The sequence below is a fragment of the Aphelocoma coerulescens genome, assembly GCF_041296385.1.
Source record: "Aphelocoma coerulescens isolate FSJ_1873_10779 chromosome Z unlocalized genomic scaffold, UR_Acoe_1.0 ChrZ, whole genome shotgun sequence".
NCBI lineage: Eukaryota > Metazoa > Chordata > Aves > Passeriformes > Corvidae > Aphelocoma > Aphelocoma coerulescens.
The window spans coordinates 32,612,057-32,631,847 of NW_027184085.1; the positions used below are offsets into that span (position 1 = coordinate 32,612,057).

At 36.6% G+C, this 19,791-nt stretch overlaps 1 protein-coding gene and 1 long non-coding RNA gene across 3 annotated transcripts in view; one reads left to right on the forward strand and one right to left on the reverse strand.

The window, feature by feature from the left end:
* The window catches only part of BNC2 (basonuclin zinc finger protein 2), a 323,583-nt gene that overhangs the window by 128,350 nt on the left and 175,442 nt on the right, over positions 1 to 19,791 (reverse strand). The gene's annotated exons all lie outside the window — the stretch shown is intronic.
* Positions 16,411 to 19,756, forward strand: LOC138102930 (uncharacterized). Its single transcript, XR_011147621.1, has 3 exons — positions 16,411 to 16,724; positions 17,565 to 17,624; positions 19,670 to 19,756. It is a non-coding gene; the product is annotated as an uncharacterized lncRNA (long non-coding RNA).

Here is a 19,791-nt window from a genome sequence, read left to right on the forward strand (position 1 = left end):
TTCTCTCATTTTTGTGAGAGTTTCACCAGGTCATAATTAAAAGCAATATTTAGCCTAGTACAAATTTGTGATTGGTAAAAACAAGATGAAATCACAAGCACAGGCTCTTTTTTCCACTCTGCTTATCACCTAATCCTCTTTGGTGAAAACTGGTCTGGAAATTGCTTAAAAGCCACCCTTCTGGTGAGAATTTCAGAGTTTTCAGGTAACAGTTCTGCCAGACACACCACAAAAACAGAGTCTGTTACAGTATGCTGATAAGTCTGTTTCCACTCCTAGGAAAAGCCAGATGGTGCAGAGGTGTGTGATAGTAATTTCTAAACCAAAAAAAAGAGAAAATTTTAAAACCCCAGAATATTTGTGGTTAGTTTCTGTTTAAAGATCAAATTCAGGTCAGTTCCACTTTATCCAAACCAATTCACTTCTCCCTATTGTTATTTGATTGCTGACAATGTGCTTGCTGCTGTGAAATCCTCAAAAAGAAAAGAAGTTTAAGTACAAACAGAGAGGAGCACAATGTGCTAAGTAGCTAAGAAGGAATTCAAAGCAATTAAATTGCTTTCCCCTAAATTTCAAAAAATTAATAAAAATTTTCAACACATTCACAATAAAAAAAATCAAAATTATTTATAAATTCATCTAAATTTAATTACAGAATTGAACTGCACACGGGCTTTCGGTATTTTAAAAAGCAGTTACATGAAGAAAGTATCATACCAAAAACCAGGAAGTGATGAGCCATTAATATTCATTACATGCCAACACTCAAAAAAAAAAGGGAAAGAAAATGTAACTGCCAAGTTTATTTTGGCAAAGCTCTATGACATGATTTGTATTCAAAGCAAAATCTAGAAAAATGTCTTTAAATCAATGTAAATCCCTTTCAAATTGAAAAAAAAAAAACCACATAAAACATAAGAAAAAAGCACTTCTGAGCTTTAGCCTTTTTTTTTTCAATGCTACACTGTACATAAGCAGTTTAAGTGAAGTACATTGTCACAGAAGACCTACCAACTTAGGTTAGATGCACCTTTTTCCTGTCTTTGCAACAAAGAACTTGATCTGTTTGTTATCAAAGAATTATAAATTAATGGTATTTAATATTATTTTCCCTTCTCACCTATTTTTTTTTAAATATGTATAAATTAGCACAATTTTTAAATGAGTGAGAACTCCAAGTACAGAGAATAATCTCAGTTTTCCTAAGCAAAGACCAAACTACACAAGAAGATGGCAGTGGCCTTTAGCATGGTGTTAGCATACTTCTCAGAAATGAAAACATTGATTCATTGCCTGGCTGGGCCAGAGGCAGGAAGGGGGCCAGTGATGTCCATATTGCAGAGCAGAATGAATGCCATACAGAAATTCCTAAAGCTCTTCTGCAGAGATTTGCAAAAGCAGCACACCACACACATTTGGCCACATTGCTTCTGGCACTCAAGTAATTTTTTATAAAAGCAGGGCAGGTATTTCCCAGCAGCACAGGACCAGTACATTGAGATGCCATCGTGACAGACAGCACAAAAAATCAGTCTGGCAGGCTTGTCCTCAACACAGAAACTAGAAGTCTCTGTTTACTCATGTTTGAATTCCACTAACCAATTGCAGCAGCTAGAAAAACAAAGGCATTTCTGAAGCCAAACGTGAAGACAAGGAACAGGCCCTCACATGACTGCATGAAGGTGTTGTTTCTAGACCAATTTCACTGACTTCCTGAGTGACTCAATGCATCTTTTCCTCAGTTCCTCTACCTCCTTTCAATCACAATTAACAGCTCGGGAAGAGAGACTGAGAATTAACTCTATAAAGCAAAACTTCTCAAATTAGGAGACAGCAGGAAGGCACCCATGTACACCCCGAAGAGAGAAGTCCAAAAAGCTACATCTAGGGCATTGCTGTCTGTGCTGTTCTTTCCCTGTTTTCCCATTTTCCCCGCCTCAAGCAAGTTCTGTCCTTTCCTGATGTCTTGAGGTTTACCTTGTGCCAGCAGGCAGGGGAACACGAGGTGAGAGGGACCATGGACTACACTGCAGGAAAAGACATCCTCTCCGGCTACATGAAGGGCATCTACCCCTCATCAAACACCTCTGTTTTGGGAAATTGAACCACACACCTCATGGGTGGTCACAGCCAGGCAGCCCTAGGTCTGGTGATAGGGCACAGGATGTGAGGCAGGAACACCTTTGAGCAGGGAACAGAACAAGATGAGGGAGCAGAGGGTGTGGATAGTTCCCAGGAGGTAGGGTTTGAAGGAGGAGCTCATTAGACAGGGAGGGCTAGCAGAATCCTTGCTTGAAAGCTGTTTTCATCTGATTTAGAAGAAATTACTGGGCTGGGATTTGGGCTGACTGAAAAACAGAACAAATCAAGTGTGGTGGCAGTCATCACCAACAACTGCTAGACTTGGATTAAAGGGTAACTGAGGACCAGGGCTGAGGAACTGCAGAAACACTGAAGCATTAGAGAGGGTGAGTGACAGTGGCAGGGTAGAGAAGCAAGCTTAGAACCATTTTTGTCTAAACAGGAGAAAGGAGGTCTGATCTGTAAAACTACTGCTTTGAAACCCTTGGAGGCCATTATTGGCAGATATCCATACATTCATCAGGATGTATTACTTTTCAAAATTATCATTCAAGTCTGTTGGCATAGCAGTTTGAAACACACCTTTCAGTTGTAAGCATATATGGTAATGTTCCTCACCTCATTTAAAAATTTCTTCCCTTCTCTAAAACAGTGGCCCCATTGAGTAAGGACTGAAAGATGAAAAGTAGATGCTTCCTAGGAAACTGGCAAAACTGGTAACTCTGAAGGCATCTCACTCACTTAATTACTGAGTAGGACAGTATCTATTAGCTATTAGATAGTAATATTATTAAATGCTACTGAAAGAAACCTATAACTCTGATAGCCCCATAAATTCTCCGTTAGCATCAGCATCCAAATTCAGTACTGTTGAAGGGAATCCTGGCAGTTGTGAATAGACCTTTTACATAATTTTCCCAAAATACAAGTATCACTTCTGTGAGTTTTCTAATGTTTTCAGGGGGTTTTGGTCAAGCATTTTTTAAAGTCAAATGAGATTTTGGATCTATACCATGCTGTTCCTTTTTTAATAAATCTTAAATACTGGACATGCTTCGGGAAATCACTGCTCATGAGAAAGTGATGAATTTTCAATTGTTTACTTAATACAAGGAGAAGTTGCAAAGCTATTTGACTGCCTTGTAAAAATTCAAGGGAGTGAAAAATATGTGGAGAGAAGCAGGACACCTGCCTGAGCAGCAGTAGGGAAGGAAAGCACTGGGTCACATTGAGAGAAAAAACATTGCAGGGGGTGGGAGGAGGAACAAAGGCAGAAGGTGGAGGGAGAGAGACAGAAGTAAGCAAAAGATCTAGGGACAAAGATGCAAACAGGAAGAAATGAAAAACATATTAGAGGAAAATTAGACAGAATAACTGACCTTTCAAATTTAGAATAATTTAAAATTTGGTATGCTAAGGGTTAAGTACTACATTTTTGAGAGTAATGGGCATAATAGCAAACTGATTGGTTTGCCACAGACTTGCAAAGCTCACATGAGAAAACATGCCATTGCACGTCATGTGCATCCATCCTATTGAAATCCAGACAGACATTAATCACCAAAAGAGGAAGTATGAAATTCACTTTAATGATTTCTAGACTATATACCCCCAACACACACACACACCCCTTTCAAATGCCTTTTATCCAGTGTTCTCAATGTACATATGTTACCTTCATGGTTAATGGTTGTAACAAAACATTAGGAACTCCAATTAATTTGTAAAGCACCTGCAAGTTCTTGAGGTTCACCTGTGCATTTCTGAACCAAAAGAGTTTAACTACTGAGAATTGCTGTTGGACTACTGTATTGCTGATGGACAATTTTTCAAAAAGGCTTGTAACTTGCAAGGTCAAAAATACACCCATATTTTGATAAAAAATTATATAGAGGCCAGAAGTATTTTGCTTTTATTCTTCATCTTCACTTCATAAAACATTATTCCTTTTATATAGTAAAAGGTTCCTGATCTTTGCAAGAGCACAAAATATGACTGTAAAAAATGGAGCAACATGAGCAGCTTTCTGAGGAATCGCTTCTCACAGAACAGCAGGTTCTCAACAAACAATGAACTGGAATAAGAAACACGTGTCAAAACTCCATGTACATGAAACCTCAGAATGGAGAGCAGATGGGGCAAATATACCCCATGACCCACTAGATTCAGCCAGAAGACCCTTAAACTCTAATTTTCATGTAGGTGAAAGGAAGCCAGACAGAGCCATACTTTAAATCCCACTTGTGTCCAGGGTATGACAAAAAGTGGAAAATGTCCTACTAAATTAAGAAAATAATTATAATATGATTTACCAAAAAGGGTTGTCAGCCTATCTGACTATGCCTCCAAGGGAAACACTAATTAAGCAGTTCCAGAGTCCATGTGTGAATCTTTTTACCCTTCCACAATTTCTGAATCCTAGAATCTGCTAGGCTTTACAAATGTACCCAATTCTTATGATGGAGTAGCACACAACATGACCCAGAAGCTACCTGTAGTCTCAAAACCCTTTTGTTTTGGCCTGCCAGGTACTCACAGCCACTGCATTCCACTGCACGAACTTAATAATGAGGAGGCAGCAGCTGGTCAATCAGCAGCTCCTGCCTGGACACACCTCATATCTTGCTTATCCAAGCAAAGGTGACTCTGCATGACAAGTGGTGCTGATGGTGGGCTGGAGAGAAGCTTTGGGGGAGATCAGAGATCTGTAATATTTTTCAGCACTAATAATAAAGCTGTTGAAGATTTGTTCTCACTAATGCTGCTGTTTACTTAACAGTGAGCCTGATACAGATATTTCAAATTTCAATTCCAACTCTGGAAAAAAAAATCCCTTTAATCATGCCAAGCCTGGAACTATAAATTACTGGACCTCTAAGAATTCAGAATACCATAAACTTCATCTAAGAAAAATGGTAAAATAAACTACCTGAGTACATGACATTGTACAGGTCCTTTGCCAGACATCAACAAGATGTGTTTCTGAGCACAGTGCAAAAAAAGGTAAATATAACTGTAAAATCAGACATGCTGAAACCACATTTGAAGTGGCATACTAGAAAACAGAGAGATTTACAGACTTCTATAGGAGATGTTTATATAAGTTTCAAAGGTTATTTAAAAAAAAAATTGTTTAAAAATATTTCACCAGGAGGCTCCTTGGAAGGAACACCTGTTTAAACTCTTTCCTTAGTACTGCAACAGAACTCACCAGTGTGACAGGGTCAATCAGTTTAGGTTTTCACAGATCTTGAGCTGTTAGGTGAACCAGTTTTGAAGATCAAAAATGACAAGTACATGAATCAAGGCAAGTTTTCATGCAGTTAATTTTTGTGAGGTGATTAGCTAAATAAAATTACTATGCTTCAGTTCAACAAGTACTGCAGTTACTTGTTCTCATTTTTCCTGGTTCTCAGATGATAACAACTACAAAACATAAATGAAATGGCCTTTTATGTTTCATGACAGTCTCACTCATTTTTGCAGCAATTCTATTAATCTAATAAAACCTACGGACATATCACACCACAGACAGTAGAAAAGGATGTTAAAAATATTGAAAACATGACCTTTGCCATAGACTTCACAACTATAACTATGTCTTAAATTTTCAGATGATCAGTAAAGAGAATTTTTAAGCCACGTTTATAGTCAAATATTTTCACAAAACCCTTTAGGTTTTTTTTCTTCTTCTTTAGTGAAATTGACTTCACAACCCACATAGCTCCAGCCTGCACACACTTTAAAACCCAATGAATATGCTAGCCTTTCACTTGCTGTTCATACCAGCTAGCAGTTTAACACAGCTGACTGACAAGACAGTAACTGAGCATATAACTCAAAAGTCATTATTACCTTCTAAGTATTAAACCTGATTCAAATCTGATATTTGTGGAATATTTGGGGAATGCCCCTTTGCAGTTGCGTGCATTTGAGTACTAGCAAATGCAAAGGAAGCAAATGCAAAGGACTGAATACAGATCCCTGGAAAACATCAAGGAATGCAAATTGGATTCCATACATATATACATATATACATATATACATATACACATATACACATATATACACGTATACATATATACATATATACATATACATATATGCATATATACACATACATATAGTATAGGTATGTGTATGTATATATATACGTGTGTGTATAAATACACACACACACACACATATCTATTATATATATGGGGTTTTTTTTAAACAAAATGAATTAATTTTAAATATGCAAACAGTTCGTATATAAAAAGGCATCCCACTTAAGTGAAAAGGACAGGAGTCAGAAATAGGAAAGCTGGCCACTACGTCTGATTCAAATTCTATCACTGTCACTGATTGATTTAATTACTCCCTACAAAAGTATTGTATGGAAAAACTGCACTTTAATAACCACATCATTAGGAGGAAAATAAACTAAAGGAAGGACTTTATATTACATACAGGACCTGGTCAAAACCTTCCTTTTCATTGATTTCAGTGGGCTCTGGATCAAGGCCATATTGATTGCAAGCTGTGTGGTTCAATGATTAAGACAGCAAATTTAGGTTTCATTCTTAGCCTGGTCATTCACTGGGTTTGAGTCCAGGGAAAGTTAATCACTTCCTGTGTCTCACTTTTTCCATATATTTAATGGGAATAATTCTAATTCACTTTACCAATAAAGGCAACCAATATATTCAGATAAAAGCCCAAAAGCTAAATATTCAACTTATATGAGACAAACACCCTTACTTTTAACTTTAAACAAAATTTCCTGGAATAGTGGGAACCTCAGCTAGTAATTTATGATCCAGCTTATGTGGTAATCTTCTATGATAAGTCTCAGTTCAAAGCCTGTGTGTATGTGTACATGTGTGCATGAAAGAGAGAGAGACAGAGAGAGAGGCAGAAGACACTTTTGCTCACTAACTGGCACTTCATGATATATTTGATTTGTTGTAATAAAGCAAAGAAAAAGCAGTTGTCAGTTAAAATGCCATTTCTGTCACACTTTTTAATAATACTGCTTCTGTAATTACACTGTGGTTCTTTATACTTACTCACTAAAAGCTTGCTTAGTTTCAGCATGGAAAACAATTTATGAAATTACAGAAACAGACTGAACACAGCAGTTCATTTGCTGAGGCAATTATCCAGATCCTTGTCAAAAAAGAGAGAGAATAAAGACTGTGATGTGCAAAAAATGTTTCTAATTCTATGCTATAATACATACAATATGTCTGTGGTTGTGCTGGATTATGTTAATAAACTGCAGTCGAAATATATTTGTCACAACACAAAGGAAGGGTGCTATCAATTGTCTTGCCAGATAGTTTAAATTAGTCACCAAAATGTCTAGCCAGGGTTTCCTCTGTGACCCTTAGATGAAGGGAGAGGCTTATTGGACAGTTTTGCCTGTGGGAATAGACAGATTCTTCTAATGCTCAATTATTTAGAATAATCTGGAAAATAACTGTAAAGTGAGCAGTGTCACAGTTGCTTTTTTAAACAGATACGAAAAATTCAGCCCTCAACACAAATCCTGTGTTATTTTTGGCTGGTTATCACTCAGAAATGAGTTTCCTTAATATTTGTTAGAAAAAATGGAGAGAAGCTGTATTCTTTCTTTTGGGAAGAGCAAAGTATATAAGGAGTGAGATACTGCTCAGAAAAAAAAAGCAAATTGTGGCTAAAATCTAAGCCCACAGTCCAGAAAAATTCCATTTTAAAAAGGAAAAGAAAAATGAAATGAAATATTGAAAATAGAACACAGACTTGTTTGTTAACCTATATATATATTCAGAAAGCAATCTATTGTAAGAGTGAAGTCACTTGAATAAAAAGTTGGAAGGAGAGCATCTTAAAGCCCGCTAGGACTCCAGAAATACATTTACTACTATGTATTTTACTGAAATTTATTATTTTTGTAATTTTAACATCTATCCTTTCTTGTTAGAAATTTATCATTTACACTAAAATATAATAATTTTAAAAATTTAAATTTTTTTCCAACTATTTATGGTCAGATAAAAATGCAAATTTTATATTATTTAAACTGAAAATGTAACCAGAAGTTTCTTTTCTCCAGCTAGACACTTCATACTTCAGCAGAATATATTGCTGTAGGCTCCTTGCTATAAACTTTGTTTTGCTGTAAAAAGGCTGGAAAAACAGAAGACCTAGCACACAGAAAAACAAAGCAAAAATGGCATCCACACACAGATCATCAGTTGTGAGCATGCTACTAAAGTTTCACATATTAAAATGTGGATGAAGTTTCCTCCTTCCCCACCTCCCCCAACATCTGGAGATAGTTTGGTGGAGCAATTTCCAGAAACCAAACAGTATCTTTGCTTGACTAGCTCTTTTCATTCACAAATAAACAATTAATGAAATGGGTAACTAATTTCCAAAGTGTTCATATTCATTAGACTGTTTCCTGAAATTAAGTAGCTGTTCCATGATGCAGTGCCCACACTAATGGTACTGCTATTATTTTTCCAAATATAAAAGTTTTTTTAAGAATATCCATTCATGTTTAATTTATACTAGCAATCAAAGCTGAAGAAAAAATATTTCCAACTTTTAAAAATAAATAGATTTGCATAATAAAAGAACAACTGAAGAACTATTCCACCTGAATCACTAAAAGTCACTGTATGGACCACACTTCATGGGTCAAAATCTAGGTTGTATTATTCTATGATTGTGTCTCTGAATTACAGATGAAGATATCTGAAGTTTTGATAGGCTGCAATATGTTTTGAGTATCCAAAACAGGGTGGAAAAATAAACTCTACTGTGCAGAGGTCTGATTTAGAACAATTATTCAGTATAATTAAATTCAATATTCAATTGAACAGGTTAAGTGTCTGCTAGATACTAGCTACTTAAAAAATCCTGATTTTCATTTCTGATCAAAAGCTTGTACTAAAAACTGCTTGTTCTTTCCACACCACTTATTTTTTATATGCTGCTGACTGTCACATGAAGAAAGCTCTGTGAAAAATATTTTCAGCTCATCCTCTAGTCTCAAAATTTTTTCCTGTAGATTTTTTTATTATACAGCTTTGCTTGAGCTGTACATATATTACATAACATAATTTTCACTCAGTAAAGGTAAATACCCATCTACAGAAATGCATCTCACATTCACTGGTAAAAGGGTGTGACACAACATTGCCACCACCCGTATTTTGACATTTTTACTTACCCATCATTTACTTTCCCATCCTAATAAAGAGTTGAGGATGGAGAAATGTGTCCCAGCTTTCACCAGGACATGAACAGAAGCTGCTGAGCAATGAGTGTAATTTCCCCATGCCACTTGGCTGTAGTGGTAGTAGCTCTGGGGGACTGTCGGGAGAGACAACTGGCAGGGGAAGTGCCTGAAGCTCTATGCTCATCCTATACTGACCATCAGAGCTGTTTACAGGACACTTGACCAGCAGCATGAATCAATTGGAAATAACAACTACTGAAAAATATTTATATATCAGAGTTCATTTATTTAACGTTTTACGAACTGAAGCCCTCATACTAAAAACATTCACCACTTGGTAAACACTGCAATGAGTAATTATGTCACCAATAATTTTCCATTACTTCACATACACAAAAGTTTATGATCCAGGCCACCTTTGCACAAGTCACACAAATACCTAGCTTAGGGGATTCTCTGTTTCTTTCTCAGATAAATCACTGGTTTAAACTCACATTTTTGTATAAATACATAATTCCATACCCCTTAAATAAATGCTGCTTTTAAAAATACATGGATAATCTGAGCAGCATAACATGCCTAAGCTGAAAGGGCATCTCTCTCTGTCAAGCTCTCACACAACTGAGAGAGTTGAGGTATGCACACTCAGGCAGGAGTGATCAGCATCCATCAACAGTCTCTTTTGGCCAAATGAATGAACAATGCTGATGGATGGGATAATGCAACTCTAGACATGAAAGGAAACAGAAAAATACTTCAGGCTACTCTCTTTCTGAATAAAAACGTTCACACAGAATTATCATGGTTTAAGTAAACCACTTAGTAAAATGGATTCAGGTGATCTTATGCATTTGTCACTGCACTGACAAGCTCCAGATCTAAATATTACCTCTGATCAGCAAACAGAGAAACCTGAAAATTTTCAATTTTTTTTTTATTTTACTGTAGGCTTCAGAAGGAATAATGCCTGAGACTGTGCACCATTATAATATTGGGCGTGTCACTTACCTTCCTTCCCTCAATTTTCCCATCTAGATATGAGTGACTTCATTTCTAGAGTGCCTCTGACCTCATAGACATAAAGCACAGTGTTCAAGCTGTGGGTTCTATTTGCTCTCAGTAATCAAAACTAATCTATGCAGTAGGCAAAACATACTACTATCTGTTGTGGTATAACCAGAGAATACAGGTCTGCAAGGTCAAGTAGAAATAAGATTATTCTCCATTCTTTCCTTAAGGTCAGCCTTAACATGTGGCCCCTTCAGGCATGGTCAGGACAAAAAAAAAAAAACCAAAAAAACCCAACATAAAATAGAAATTCAAAGACCACAAATCAAATCAAATTAACATGACTAAATCTTCACAGTCATACGCAAACTTCATTCGTGCACATGATATGAATGATTTCAAACTAAGAAATTTAGGTGGACATAAAAAGAAATTAAAATGACATTTTCAAATCTGCAATTTAACATAAAAATTGAATTTTTAATTTTGCAATATAAAAGCAATTTTTCAAACATAGAAATAACTTCATAGTAACAAGCCTATTGAGATTTACAGCATTCTGATAATATATTCACATTTTCAATATGAAACACAATATCCCTCTCACAATGTGCCTCTTAACTCAAAATATTCTAGACGGGTAGAAATGAGCCTGTGTATATACTATTCTGATAGCTAACAAAAAGGAAATTTTCTCTGCTATATGGGTGATCATTGAAATATTTTACAAAAGAGAAAACCATGTAAAAGAGAATATATGTCCTTTTTTAATGTAAGACTAAGTAGGAGCAAAAATTACTCTTCTTATTAACTTCTATCACTATTTGTATTGAGTCTAAACTGAATAGCCTAATTATGAAGGTTGTGAATATCTGATTTAACCTTTCAGGGAACAATTTGCAGAATACTGTAAAGAGTGGCAGATGGGACAAAAAAATTTCAAAACCATTAATCTGTAAGGAGGTAAGCTTGAGCAAAAGGATGGAATCCTGGGCTGCATCCAAAGCAGCATAGCCAGCAGGGTGAAGAAGGTGATTCTCCTCCTCTCCTCCTCTCTGGTGAGATCCCACCTGGAGTGCTCCATCCAGCTCTGTGGTCCCAAACAAAATAAGGACATGGAACTGTTGGAGCAAGTCCAGAGGGGAGCCACAACAATGATAAGGGTACTGCAGCACCTCCCCTATGAAGTCAGGCTGAGAAAGTTCAGCCTGAAGAACAGAAGGTTGCGTGGAGACCTCACAGCAACCTTCCATTATCCAATGAGGACCTACAGAGAAGATGGAGAGGGACTCCTCATCAGGAATTTTAGTGATAGGAAAAGGGGGAATGGGTGCAAATCAAAAGAGGGGAAATCTAGGCTAGATATTATGAAAAAAATTATTATGAGGGTGGGGAACTGGAACATGATACTGGCACAATTTGCCCAGGGACTTTGGAGGTGCCCCAACCCTGGCAATGTTCAAAGCCAGGTTGGGTAAGGCCTTGAACAAGCTGGTCTAGTGGAAAGTGTCCCTGCCCATGGTAGGGAGATTGAGTCTTGAGGATTTTTAAGGTCCCCTCCAACCCTTAAAATTCTCTATGATAAAAGCTTAGGTAGTGATTTTAGGCTAACAAAAATTTTAAAAGAAAATAAAGTATGCTAAAATCCCTCATTAGTCACAAATTTTAAAAAGTCTCAGGGACAAGTAGCTTCATGCAAACATTAGTAATACATTCACAAGAAGAAAATGTTGTAAGTAGAGAAATCTTTCAGATAATGAACTGTGCTTAGTTGCTTAGTGAGAAGTAGTAAACAGTGAACAGTAAACAGTGAAGCCCAATTCAGAAATAGTACACCTTAAGGATACAGCAGCAGTATTTTGTTTCAGTATAAACTCAAATCCTTTTGTCCAGCACCTAAAACTAATGATATCCTCAGAATTCCTGTGTAGAAATAGCAGAATTCTTTACTTTATGACATCATTATTTTAGTTCGAAGGACTTTTCTTCCAAATGTTTACACCACTGTGCTAGTTACTTCAGCTGAGCTGACACAATGAATTTAAAATGGTCTAATACTTTTGACTTACCAAGAGATTAGCACATGATTAACTAAAGTGAAGGGATTATTATTACTGCTGTTAAAAGATATTACACTTTTGGTAACTCATTCTATGGATGCTACATATACTTTCCACACTGAGAAAGCAGAATGAATACAAAGTTTTCTTAGTTTTAGTTACCCACAAATTATCTTGCAGTTAAATAACAGATCTTCTCTAATTAACTTTTTTTAACCTTAAGTCTTGGCCCTTGTTTCCCTAAGGTTCACACAAGCTGATTAAAAGATGTAATATGGGCTACAGAAACAGTCAAACAATTGCAGCATTCAGTCTCTTCCGTAACAATCTCAACTCCTGCGTGCACACATGCACACACAAACCCACACAGAGGCGTTATGGTGAGCAATGAGGTTCATGTCTGAAGCAGAGTGCAGCATTAATACACTTAGTTAGACAGAGCTATATTCATTGAAGCTTGACACCAGCTCTGTGAAGAAGGGTTGTATTTGCAGGAGCATAGGGAGGGGAAAAGAGAGAAAACACCAGGAGGGAGAAGGATTCAGGGGACAGCTGAAGTGTGAAGTGATCCAGCAGTTTTTTGATATGGTTTAGACTTCACTTTGGGAATGCAACAAAACGACAGCTACAAACTAACCCCTTGACACTGGCAAGACTGTCAGCCTCAATGCTAACTACCCATGCACTGAAATTCTGACTCCAATTCAACAGGTTAATGGGTAGGAAGCTTCTTTTTCCTGCCAAAGGTGTTCTTGTGGCTGTATTTCTGTTTCATGCATAGATGCTCTTCTATAGATATTAATCTGTGACTGCACTTCTTCATTCTCTTTTAAATTTCAAGATTAATTTTATTATGCTAACATCTGTGCAGGTTAAAAAACAAATACACGGTGTAGAAAGAATACAAGAAAACATGAAGTGGATAAAAGCATAGATTTTTCACAAACTTCATACTGTGTTTCCAGTCAATTACATAAAGGTCATAATTAATGATCAACAGCAAATTTTAAGAAATCATAAGTAAGCAATAAAGTAAGCTTTGTTATGAATGCGATAACAGAAGAACATGAAAGAAAATGGCATTCCTTAGTTTTAAATTTCTTACTATTAAATGTTTTGTGCAAATCCACATGAAAAGGAAAAGGAAGACAGTGATGTATTTAATTTTTAACACATTTTTTAATTTTAATTTTGGGTCACAGATAAACAATGCTAGTTAGGGTGGGCAGAGGGGTAAAAAGAGATGACACATTTTTTCTGCATATAAAAGGCTGCCTTTGTTCCTGCAAGATTATTTAAGTGCAAATACCAGTAACAAAAACTGAAATTACAAGGTGAGATAAAAATTACAACATGGGGAAATTCTGCTTTGCCTCCACAGCATTATCTGGTTCCCCCTGTTGTCATAAAGCCAGGGAAAAAAAGCACTTCCAGAAAGCTCACCAAAGATCAAACTGTGTCTGGTGACAGCGGTGTCCAAGCTATAAGTAATGTTCAAAGGATTCAACAATGCCTGTGACTGATCATTCTCTTTCCCTTGCCATCACCTGCTGATTTTGTCCAGGTGTTTTATGGCTATCTCGAGGCTCTGGAGAACAGACAGAAAGAAGACTTTGCCAATTTCTTTTGTCTGGGATTGTGAATTCCTTACACAGATGGTGGACAGCCACAGGCTGGCCAACTCCATGCACAATTGCCTTTACCCTCAGAAAAAAAGCAAGAGAGTAATATTATCTACTCCCGAAGTATTGTCTGTAAAATGTCTGTGGTTAGAGAATAGGACAAGATCCCTTTTCTTAAGGAAAAAAAGGTTCACCCTGCCTCAATCACTCTTTCATTAAAACAATATCAGGAGGGGAAAAAAAAGATCAAATAAATAAATAAATAAACTAAGACTTTGGCTTGTATTAGTAAACTAAGCATTCCAAAGCAATTGAAGAGGTTTGTCTAATAAGATAATCTTGTGTTAACATGGTTTTGTAGTATGTTTACAATCTTTCAAGTATTCCAAACAAATCCTGCTAAATCTTACTCACTAAGCAAACTGAGACATTTCTGGCAGCAATTTTTAAAGATGGGCACCAGACATGAGCCTCTTCATCCTTTTCCTCTTACTGAGTTTGCTTATAAAAACGCCCATTACCTATGCAAATTACTGTTAAATGTGTAGTTACTTAATTGTGTAAGTATCTGTTTCGATATGTACTTTTCTGCAATGATGCAAGTGCAATTTTAAAACTAGTTATTTGAAGTAAAACTGCTACTCTCCCACTTCTGACCTCTGAGAGTCTGACTACATACTAGGGAATGAAGTGTATGCAACAAAATATTTGTGCAACACTTAGGCACCTGAAAAAGTAAATTTTACAGAAAAATTGTGACTACTTCCAGTTCTCAATAGTGGAAGGACTTGGTAAAATAAGGGGTTTTTATATGCATTTGTGACAAAGAAGTCAGGTACAAGTCTTATATGACAGACAAATCATGGACAGCCTCTGTCTTCTTGTACGCTTAGAAAAACATATTATGTATGCAATATATACTTAGGATGCTTCAAAATACGTACCAGAAAATAAGTAGATATCTAAGACTCAAATTATGGCCAGACGTCAGGAACCTCAGAGCTATACACCATTTCACCTTTGCTTATAGGTGATGTGAATGAACTCTGAACTCAGCAGTAGGATGTAAGGAAACGCACTCCTCTTAAACCTGCAAGACAGACTTGTCTCACACTCCCCATCACCCCATATTCCTGCCTAGGCAACAATGTTAACATATACATAGGCAGAACAGAGTAATGGACCTGACTTCTGCTTTGCATATCTAAGAGCACAATTATGTCCTGCTCTAAATTATTTAATTTAACACTAAAGTGATTTTGGTTTTCTTTTGTTTGTTTGTTTTTGGTTTGTGTGGGAAGTATACCAAGCAATTATAAAATCTAGCATATCAATGTTGGAGAGGAATGGACAATTACAGCACCCTGCCTTTCTGCTGCCAAATTGGGATATTTTCCTTATTTTCTAGCCTTATACAGAACATTTCCAATAATAATCGGCTGATATCTTAAATGCTTAGAATAACATTAACATTAAAAAAAGTCTGACTGTAAAGGTCAAATGTAATGGTTGTAGAAGAGTTGAACAGGTAACCTCAGAACTACAAGTTCCCTTTTTTCTGCCACTACAGGTAGCAGCAGTACAGCTTCTGTACACTGTTCGGTCTACCAGCATGTCATAACCCTGACCTAAGAAGGTCAATTTCATGGCTGAAAAAGTAGCTTAGCCTCCATGGCTCATTTCATCCTTCAGCCTCCTGTTGTGATTACTGACAACTTAGCCAATGTATTTATTTATTTTTATTTCTTTTCTGTACCCAAATACAGAGATACAGGCACATAATATAATGGTCATATCCATGAAAAGGCTGCAGTGGGTGGCCCTACACAAATATCATCCAGAAGTCTTTTGCTTATTTCTTGCACAAAGATACAGAAAAATTCTCTGTAACTTCCCATGATTGTAAAAGCGTCCAAACAGAAATATTCCCATGCCCTATACAAAAAAACCTGTTAATTTTAACTTTACCCCATTGCCTCTTCCCCTTGAGATATTAATTTTAACTTTACCCTCTCATCTTTCCGGAGAGATAAGAATGATCAGAAGGGTAGCCAGCCCAGAGTCTGGCAGGCAAATGAAATTAAGTGAGTTCCATGGATGAGGCTGTCTTACTGTAAACAGAAATCCTATCAACTCCAGCACCTCTGCCAAGCATTTAATCCATAAAACCCTACACAACACAGCTGTGCTCAGGGGCGGGGGGGGGGGGGGAGTTTGGGGGAGGGGAGGGAGGCGAAGGGGAGAACTGTTTGTTTTAGGGCATTTTTTTGTTTTCTTTTTGGTTTTCTGAGGTAAGTATCTGCCTACTTCACACTGTCTTGAAAGATTAAAAGAGCACATCGATGATGGTGATGATGATAATGTCACACCCAAGTAAGTAATTTAAAAGGAGTGACTGTGGATGAATTGTTCGTAGGTGAGTGAAAACTGGATCCAAGCATGGGTGACAGAACTCACGGAAACTTGGCAGGATGATTGCTCAACACAAGGAATTCAACCCAGGAGAGAAAGACTAGAGAATGGAAGAAGAGAAAAAACGTGCCTACTGGGAATTGGTCTAAGAATGCCATGATGCCCTCAGATGTTAACAGCAGTCTGATGATGGCCTGGACTGAATTCAAACTGGTGACCTAAAGCAGCAAGAATCTGTATCTAACTAATAATCCCCTGATCCAGAATACTTCAGGGCTTTTAATCACAAAAGAAACATTACAGTCCCAAAAGAGACTTCATTGAAAGGTAGCATGCTAAATACTAAAAAAATATTTAAAAGCTTATGAAAAATCATGCAGCTTCTTCCACCAAACAACAATGCTCCTCTTTTAACTTTATTAATGCCAAAAATTAGGGGGAGAAAACCAAACATAATTACCTTCCTAATAATTGAATATTTTTCCCCACTCTTGTGGGATAGTGATTAATGGATGAAATTTCTTCAGTTCCACTTCATGATTCAGTTTTTATTTACATTAGTGGTCTTTCAGGATTAAAATTTTAAAAGACACTTACACAGAAAGAAAAGGGAGAGAGGAGAAGGAGAAGAAGGAGAAGGAGAAGGAGAAGGAGAAGGAGAAGGAGAAGAGAAGGAGAAGAGAAGGAGAAGGGAGAAAGGAAGAATGAGTAGTTTCAGTACAGGCTGTGTAACGGAATTATATGCATTAAAAATATAACAGTGTACATTGTCAACTCTCAGTTTAATGGAGGGTCCACAACATAGCCTCAGCAGCTTACTAACTTAGAGTAAAAGTGTAACAAAGAAAGCAAAATTGACTACTTCTCTGAAATGACAGAATTTGCAGTATTATGGATAACAATTAAGTACCACAGTGTGTACTTTTACCTGAGAAACTATTAAGCTCCTAACTGATTAGTAAATTATGAAAGAAAGCATGGTATGCATTTACTGTAGATACTATTTACAAAATATGACTACATAATCTTACTGAGTAGTATGCTATAAGCATCTCAAAAACCTTAAGAAATTATACACCCAAGGTTAAATGCTTTCAATAGTAGATTTAAAAAAAACCAAAACATTTCTAACTACACCATCTTTGCCACATTCTTCTTCTTCTTTAGTGAGATTATCTATGGATCATAACTATAATTGTCTATCAACAGGAGGGAGATTATTGCAAGGTGAGTTTTTAAAAACTTTTTTTGTATGAATAACAAACATTATTTTTCAATGCCAGATAGACTAGGCCTTGGTATGGACTGTATGCCAACATTTTTGGTTTTAATTTAATTTCATTTGAGCTCCACCAGTAAAGAGGAAGAAAGCCTTGAAATGGTAACATTCATATTATTTCCCCTCTATTCATTGACTTAAAATAAAAAAAAGATAAAAAGATATGCTAAAAGATTTACCCAAAAAATAGCTTCTTAAAGGCAGATATTTCTTCATGTCATCTTTCAGGCTCGAACAAAATTTTATATGCAACTTTTAACACTGAAAAAAATTGGGATTTATAGTTCAAGTTTTACTGATACAACCTGAAGCACAGTGTGCTACAGACACCTAAACTACAGCTTTTCAAATGGTGCTGCTGAAATAAAACATCTCATTCTTTCTTTTTTTACTGAGAGGATGCTGCAATCATTAAAGTAGTCTTGCCCTCTGTATTCTTGGGAGTGGTCTGTCCATAAGTTATTAATAAACCATGGTAAGGTGCAGCAGCAGACCAACTATTCATATTAATGAATGTCTCATGAATATTCAGCTACATGTTGACTCTTACCTCAGAGGAACAAGGGAACCAAAATCTGGACCCCTATTCCTGCAGCTAAACCTCCTCATGCTGTAATTTATTGTGAATAATAGCGACTAAATTTGTAACACTCTTGTTCCTCTAAGGGTGTGAGTGGAGGATTGCTATGAGCTGTATTAAAAAAAAACAAAACAAAACCCCCTCAACAATGAAAACACATAGTAGTTTTAAGTCTATTTTAACTAGAACTACATTCTTGTATTTTAACATCTGCGCAGATTTTTTGCCGAAATAACAGTTGCAACTGATGGCTACCCATGTTCTGAAATGCAGACTATCTATTTGGTAGTTACCTTCCCCTTCTAGTCAAACATGATACAGCATGGATGGGCAACTGCATGTGTTATAAACACATATGAATGTATCAAAACACTCTGACTACTGTTTTCCTTCCTACTCAATGCCTTTTGCAGACTCCCCTTGACTTTTATTTCTTATTTTTCTGTATTTTAAATTGAAATCTCTTGACCATTACCTGTTCCAGCAACACCACACACAGAACATCACTGATTTAGAAGACTTCTAAGTGGGATTAATCAAGTGATTGTTTGCCTGACTTATTTGTCATTTCATTCTTTCTCAATTTTTTTTTTTATTTCAAGAACTGCTCTTCCATGGCCAAGATGTGAATGCCCACTAGATATTTTTTCAGGGCCAGAACACACTTCTTTAGCCAATTCTATCACTTCCTTTTCAAACTGAGCAGAACTCCTTCAAGTCTGTACATCCTCTAAAAGTTAGAAGGGAGCACCTTGACATGTAATAACAGGCACCTGGGAAGCCAACAGAAGCAGTTGGAGCACAGATTTTAATAAGCAGCTCTTAAAAATTCAATAAAGTGAGTTGTAATTGGGTACAGAGACAAATTGTCTGAGCAAATTAAGAAAAATACTTTTCTTTTCAGTGTGTTATATGCAAAATTATTTGTAAGACTACACTAGACATGCACTTGAACAAGCAGATTCTTACATATCCAGTCAAATTATCTCAGAATATATAGAGCATTTACTGTGCTTTTCTTTTGGATAAAATTAATGTCAGCTTTCTGTCCTTAAATCTGAGCCAATGGGGAAACAAAATACAGTTAGCCCTGAAATAGCTGCGGTAATTCAATCCCTGCACTCTCCTTATTTTCTTGATGACAAAGAAAAACTCCCAACTGGCAAGGCCACCTGCACTGATTACTCCTCCATCCACACCCACGGACTAGGAAAATGAGCCAATGATCATTAACCTTAATTTCTTCTTACATAAACCTCAGTTGCTTTTTTTTTCCTTTAGGTTTGCTTCTCTCAAAATTCCCTTGAGATTAAAAAGGGGGGCGGGAGGGAAGAGAAAAAAAAGGGAGGGAAAAGTCATAACTGGGGAAAAAAATCAAGAGAACTCAGTGATTTTTTTTCTTCTGTTTCACAGCTGGCTTATTGTAACTTCGCAGCACTCAGATAAAGGGATTTTGAAGCACTATCATCTCTTTTGATAGCAACTTCACTCCCTCCCCAGTCTCTCTCTCCAAGCAATAAGGTAAATGCTAATGT